The sequence below is a fragment of the Gymnoscopelus microlampas genome (genome assembly GCF_963454915.1).
Source record: "Gymnoscopelus microlampas genome assembly, chromosome: 19".
Lineage (NCBI taxonomy): Eukaryota > Metazoa > Chordata > Actinopteri > Myctophiformes > Myctophidae > Gymnoscopelus > Gymnoscopelus microlampas.
The window spans coordinates 4,851,386-4,859,293 of record NC_139956.1 but is presented as its reverse complement, the minus strand read 5'-3'; positions in this window follow the sequence as shown (position 1 = coordinate 4,859,293).

Sequence of the window (7,908 nt, the reverse complement as noted above, 5' to 3'; positions counted from 1 at the left end):
TTGCTGTCTGTGTGACATTAGTAGCCAATGAACCAAGGGACAGCCGAATTGCATCTGAGCTACACTCGGGGCCTATGATGAGGATTTCAGTTTTATCTGGGTTAAGTTGTAGGAAATTTTGTGCCATCCAATTTTTAATGCCGGTTAAACAGTCATGCATGACTGTGAGTTTACTGAGGTTGTTTTGCTTGAATGAGAGATACAGCTGTGTATCATCAGCGTAGCAATGATATGACATACCTTCATAACTGTTGATAAGAGTACCAAGGGGTAGCATATATAGGGAGAACAGGACTGGACCAAGTATGGAGCCCTGGGGGACCCCACAGGTCAAGGGAGCTGAGGAAGACGCATAACTGTCAACAGCGACATCCACACTTCTCCCTGACAAATAGGAGGAGAAACATTCCAGGGCCGACCCGTTTAATCCCACCCACTGTTGAAGCCTATTTAGAAGGATGGAGTGATCGATTGTGTCAAAAGCTGCGCTTAAGTCGATTAAATCGGTAAAATCAGGCAAAAATAAGAATTAAATAACCTAACCCTAACCCTAAGACCGAAATAAAGTAACCAAAACACGAAAAAAAACTAACAAAATCCGCCCAAAAAACGCAAAATTTTGAAAATACAAAATGTGTTTACATTTGACAGTTACAAATGTTTTTCAGGATTTTTCAAAAATAGCAGATCTACAAGCTCATAGCGCGGCACTCAGTGCCGCGCTATGAGCTTGTATATCTGCTATCTTTGAATAGCCAAAGTGTAAAATAAGGGGTATAGTCCACCCCCCCCCCTCCCACCTTCTGAGAGCCTGTGACGTCCCTGGACACCCCTTGAACCTCCCTGACTGACCGCCTGCTTCTTCTTGCTCCATTTCCACATGCAAAGCCAGTGAAGCATTTTCTTTTCTGGCCAGAAAGTGTATTTTAGACGTGAGGTCTGGGGGGCTCAGAGTGTTCCCACTAAGTAGAGTAGGCTTTCAACTCCATGAAACCGTTTGGCGAGTAGCAAAAGCGGTGTATTTTTTAATTATTACTAAAGACGAGAGGCTGCACAGCCTGTGGTACGTGCGCAAAGGCTCATAAATTCCCATAGCGTTAAGGAGAACTCCTTCTAACACCATGGACCAGAGCTGGGTTCTACCGAGGGACGATCGAGAACCTTTTAACAAGCAGCTTCACCAGATGTTATGGGAGCTGCGCCGTGAGGCGCTGGGAAGGTTTACGTACAGCCAGTGGTGGAAAGTAACTAAGTACATTTACTTAAGTACTGTACTTAAGTAAGATGTTGAGGTATTTGTACTTTACTTGAGTATTTCCAATTTCCAATACTTTTACTTCTACTCCACTACATCTCAGAGGCAAATAATGTACTTTTACTCCATTATAATTATTTGAAAACTTTAGTTACTAGTTACTTTTCAGATATAAATTATGATATTATGAAACATACATTAAAGATGGAGTGCCATGATATTTTTCAACCCTAAAACCTGATCATAAGGTATTATTATTATGTAAGGATTTAAAAAAAAAAAAAAAAGTGTACAGAAATTGTTTAAAAAAAAATGTTTATGTGGACACGCCTCCAGTTCATTAAGTATGCCTGGTTCTCACCTTAGCACCTCCTCCACCACCTTAGCACCACCCACCTGTCCTAGTCCCTCCTTCTCCTCATGCCCACACCTGTTGTGTTATGATAATGGGGGGGAGGGTATGTTTTTTGGGGGCTCTGTGATGTCACTAAAGGGCTGTTTCTCTATTGGCACGTTTGACCCTCAAGATTTCAGCCTCCAGGAAGAAACTCCAAATAATCAGAGAAGACATAAAACACCATAAAACCACCACCGGGGGCCTTAATGAAGTTCTATCAACCTCATAGACACATGAAAAACAGAAAAAGTGCAAAAACATGGCACCACCTCTTTAACCACTTCAGCCCTATTTTATACCTAGGCTATTTGAAAATAGCCGATCTACAAGCTGTTTTCAAATATTTTAGTACTTTTACATTTGGTACTTTAAGTACATTTTGATGCCAATACTTTTGTACTTTCACTCAAGTAATTTTTCAATGTTTTACTTGTAACAGAGTATTTCTATATTGCAGTATTGGTACTTTTACTTAAGTAAAGCATTTGAGTACTCTGCCTCTGGAAGTCCCTGACGGCCATTGAAGACCCCACCCCCCAACAGCCTGTTCATCTGGTTACCATCAGGGAAGGAAAAAAAGCAGCTGAATAAGAACAATTAGGCAGCATACAAGGTTTTGTTATTTTTTTACTCGTTTCAACCTTATTCTATACATTGTTTGAATGTTTTTACTGTTTTTGTCATGTTTCTGAGGCCAGCTTCTGAGTTCTGAGTAAATTGAGGCTGCACAGGATGTGACAGTTGATATGATGTTCATATTGTATTAGGGCTGTTCTTAGGGTTTTTGTCATGTTTTTATTGTGTGTATTGTTTGTATTATTTGTCTCCGCCAGGCCGAAGGAGAGTATGTTTTCACTTTGTCCGTCCGTGTGTGTGCGTGTCCGTCCGTCTGTGAACACCTAACATTGGTCAAACTTCACGTGACATCACAATATGTAATATAAATAGGTAAGACAGGAACAGTACTTTCTTTTACCACCTCGCCTGGCGGAGACCTGTGCTCTTTTATTGTGTATTGTGAAGCATCCCCCCCAACCTACGTTTTTTACATTGCATGTAATTGTACATCTATGTGACAATACATCTCTAGAATATTGAATGTGTATTGCGTTCACAATTTTACACCTATGGAATTGACAGCATGTGTTCTCCATTACTCTTATTGTGTGAAGGGACATGACTCACTCTAATCACCTGTCTCACTGCACGGCCTCATCTTTTACACAAACACAATGCTCATTGTATTATAGTATTTTAAATGCCGTGATTTACCCAACAGTGTCAATGTGAAACACCCAGGAGGCCAGCATATAAACCTGCTCAGACTATCTGCTCCTAATGGGTTTTCACCACCGGTGGTTTTTATCCCTCCATTTGATGTAAATTGTTTGTACATTCCGTATTGCCAATTAACTGGTTATTCTAGGTGGTGATGGTTATGCCTTAATGTCTATTTCTTCTGCAGTGCCCTGCCTTCTGATGTTTGGAGACACCAATCAGACTGTTTAGCTCTTTCTCTGCCCTTAATTAGACATTGATGTCTGTCATGGATTTATCTGTCACTGGTTCTTCCCAAGACACTGGTTCTACAAGTTTTTACACTGAGTACCACCTTGAGCGTGCGTGTGCGTGTGCGCTTGCACGCGTGCGCGCGCACACACACACACACACACACACACACACACACACACACACACACACACACACACACACACACACACACACACACACACACACGCACACACACACACAGAGAGAGTAAGTGAGAACTTTAAAAGAACAACTGTACTTGGAAGAATCACCCACGCACGCATGCATATACACACACACACACACGCACGCACGCATGCACACACACACACACACACACACACACACACACACACACACACACACACACACACACACACACACACACACACACACACACACACACACACACACACACACACACACAAACACAGAGAGAGAGCAAGTGAGAACTTTAAAAGAACAACTGTACTTGGAAGAATCACGCACGCACGCTTGCACGCATGCACGCACATACACACGCACACACGCACGCATGCACACACGCACGCACACACATACACACGCACACACGCACGCATGCACACACACACGCACGCATGCACATACGCGCGCACGCACACAAACAAAAAAACAAAAACACACACACACACACACACACACACACACCAAGTGAGAACTATTAATGCGTATACGCTTCAGTCTCATGTTTGTTTGGCTCAGTATCCATCCTGCTTCTGTATTTAGTTTCTCTCACGGCAAGCGAAGAAAAACCTTGTGAGGTAAACAAGCAAACTGGCCAAAGTCAACCAACGTCTCGTCCAGTTGGATGGAATAACAGCTACGCCTATTAACCTATTCAAACCTATTCATAGTGCGGCACCAAGTGCCGCGCTATGAGCTTGTAGACCTGCTATTATTTTGAATCTTGAACATTTGTGCAAATCTTTAAATATATATATTTTTAAAGCGAACATTTTTTTTTTTTTAAAAACATATGTTGCTATAATATCAGTGGTTCTCTTTTTTCATGTCAAGGACCCCAAAATAATATGTATTTTGCCACGGACTCCCATCTCAAAATATGTTGTTCCGGAGACCCCCAGAAGCAAAGATTTGAGTTAAAACATTTCGCTTTAAAAAACTATATTTATATTCAAAGATGTGCACAAATCTTCCACAATTTAGCAAAAAAACCTGCAGATCTACAAGCTCAAGTGCCGCGCTATGAGCTTGTATATCTGCTATTTTTGAATAGCCAAAGAAGTCTAAAAATAGTCTTAATGGTTTAATTAAGTCAGTCAGCCTGTGTTAGCCATCGTCTGGCAAATGGCTTATATTCTCCACGACACTTGGAAGTGGCAGCACATGGAACTGTCTGGCAACCGTTTCCTCAAACATTATGTATGTCATCTCTTTGGCTAATTGTAGACGCACACTGTGTGTGCCTTACTGGCTCTCGCTATGCAGAGACTACTGTAGCACGACACGTGTTCTGGCTACAGGTACAGTGGTGGAAGACATTTTACTTAACAAAAAGTAGCAATACCACAATATAAAATTAGTCTGTTAGAAGTACACGGCCTGTGTTCAAAATGTTACTTCAGTAACAGTGCAAAATAAAAGTATTGTCATCAAAATGTACTTAAAGTACCAAAAGTAGAAGTACTGAAATATTTGAAAATAGCAGATCTACGTTGTGAGCTTGTAGATCGGCTATTTTCAAATAGCCTAGGTATAAAATAGGGCTAAAGTGGCTGCAAAGTAACTAGTAACTAAAGTTTTCAAATAATCGTAGTGGAGTAAAAGCACAATATTTGGATCCGAGATGTAGTGGAGTAGAAGTACAAGTATTGGAAATTGTAAATACTCCAGTATAGTAAAAAAAAATACCTCAAAATTGTACTTACATGTAAGTACAGTACTTGAGTAAATGTACTTAGTTACTTTACACCACTGTACGGATGTCACACAATACTTTTATCATGGGGTTACTGCAGTGATTCTTAAACTTTTTAAAGGAGGAGTTTACCCAAAAAATGACTTATTTTCTATCAATTCACACCCTATGAAGCCTTGAATCCATGGATTTTTTTTTGTTTTTGTCGCATTCCTAAGCTAATAATTTGATTCCCGTCTCCTACCGGCTAATGTATCCGGTAGGAGACACAAAGTAGAGTATTTGTGTCTCCTACCGGAAATACACACGGTCATCAAAGTATTGTCTTAGGAATGCCACAAAAACTAAAATAAATCCATGAAATCAAGGCTTCATGGGGTGTGTAATTGATAGAAAATAAGTCATATTTTTTGGGTGAACTCCTCCTTTAATAAGAGTTGGAGCTTTTTGAGTACCAACTAAAACAAATGATTTGGCTCTCCACCTCCTCGAGGGGGGGTTGGTCACAGATGGAGTTAAACGTACTTAAACTGAGCAAACCACAGAGGAGCCTTCTGTCAGTAAACAAGCAGTAGTCCTGTCCAGTTGGACAGTCAACCAGAGTGTATTTATTTACTGTGCAGTCAATCTGCCATCATGGCTCCTGTTCAACACGGCGTCATTTGAAAGTGCCACCAAAATGGAACCGTTTAGCAGCCTTCTGTCTCTGTTTTGGCTAAATGTGACACATGAATGGTTTGAGGCTTTAACCAGCCTTCACCGTGTGGACGCTGGCACGATGATACACGACTAATATTGTGCTTTGGCTATTGTTGCAACACCGGCTTTAAACCATTACGACTGGGAACGGATCTGTGTCATTTCTTTTTAGATTTCTTTGGCTATTCAAAAATAGCAGATCTACAAGCTCATGGTGCGGCACCGAGTGCCAGCTTGTAGATCTGCTATTTTTGAAAAATTGTGAAGATTTGTGCAAATCTTTGAATATATATTTTTTTTAATCGAACATTTTTAACTCAAATCTTTGCTTCTGGGGGATTCTACAAATGTCTTCTAAATCCTATTTTTTTATGTCCAGGACCCCCCAAAATAATATGTATTTGGCCGCGGACCCCCATCTCAAAATATTTTGCTCCAGGGACCCCCAGAAGCAAAGATTTGAGTTACAAATGTGCTTTAAAAATATATATATAAATATTCAAATATTTGCACACATTTTCACGATTTTTCAAAAATAGCAGATCTACAAGCTCATGGCGTGGCACTCGGGGAGCCATGAGCTTGTAAATCTGCTATTTTTGAATAGCCAAAGTATAGCATAACGGTTAAAGTGGTTACACAGATGCGTTCCAGGTTTGAATGTGTTAAACGTGGACTTGGATGGTCGAGTGACAAAGAACACGAACAACCAAAACACTACATAGATAAAAGCCCAAAGTTTTTGCCCAGGCACTAAATCTCTCATTGTTAAGCCTAAATCGTTCCCTTGTCTTTCACAAGAGCTTTATTAACCTGCAAATCTCTCCGGACTCATGGAAAAAACCTGCCGGGCGTTTAACATTCATGTGAGCTTTAGCCTTAAAACAAAAAAAACTAATCCCTCAGTAATCTTTATCTGCCTTTGGTTGGTTTTTGGTTGTTTTCAGAAAATGTTAAATTTGTGGAACGCCGTCGCCCCCTGTGGGCAGCTCAAGCCCACTATACCAGTGGTTCTCAGCCAGTGGTCCGGGGACCAACTAGTGGTCCTTGAGGGGGTTTCCAGGTGGTCCCCAGCTAAATGATGGAGAGTTCCGGCAGTCGACATGGGTGGTCGCATCGATGATCGCTCTCGCGTCCTGCGTCCTCGCATACCTTTCCTTATCCTCATCCTGTGGATTATGGATTTACACCTCAACTCCGCATGGATTATACACCAGAAGGATATGGAATTATACGAGACAGAAAAGGTAGAATCACACAATGACTTCTACCTAACTACTGGAACCGAGAAAAAACACCCAGGTTATGGAACCACGGCGATCCACTCGACTCTCACAGCCAACCCGAAGCGAAGAAACAAACCCCTGAATGGTAGATGTAATCGGAAGACGTACTTCTGTTTAATTCTACTACTTTCCGGAGACGTTGAAGTTAACCCTGGCCCTGTGACCACAAGGCAATCCGCTCGGCGCACAGCTGAAACCAACAGGCTAGCGGCAAACGTTGCCACAAGCAACGGGGCAAAACAACAACAAAGCCATGCTGGAACAAAGAACTTCCGGAGCACCGGAGCTAGCCTAGCCAACGTTGCTACCGAAGCTAGCCTCGACGACAACACCAACGGCTTCCCACCAACTCGACTTGGCGAATCAACCCAAATGATCAACCTAAACACCGACGTCGTATCCACCGCAGCCGTCGACGAGGACGCTTGCACCGACGCACAACGGCGATCAACCGGGAGATGCAGCGTAGCCGAGAACGTGGAACCAAGGAGTCACCTAGCTGTTTTCACCGGAGCAGAGACCTTGATGCACCGCTACAAACCTACGGTTCGTTCCAGGGCCAGGGTCCCAGCAGAGACCGTGATGGGACCATTAGCAGAGGCCGTGCTGGGACCTCCGCGCCCCATCCCCCCCCCAACCCCCCAACCCTCCCCAATCCCCCAACCCCCACTGCTGGCTGCCCACGACGGAACAATGGCTTTGATGGACACTACACCCCCCTCCCCCCCCGAGACTGCTCCTAAACATCTCTCAGTGGATAAACACCTATCCATTGAAAAAATGATCAAATCGTTTGGCGTTGGCTTGCACATGATACATCTTAATGTGAATTCTCTAGCAG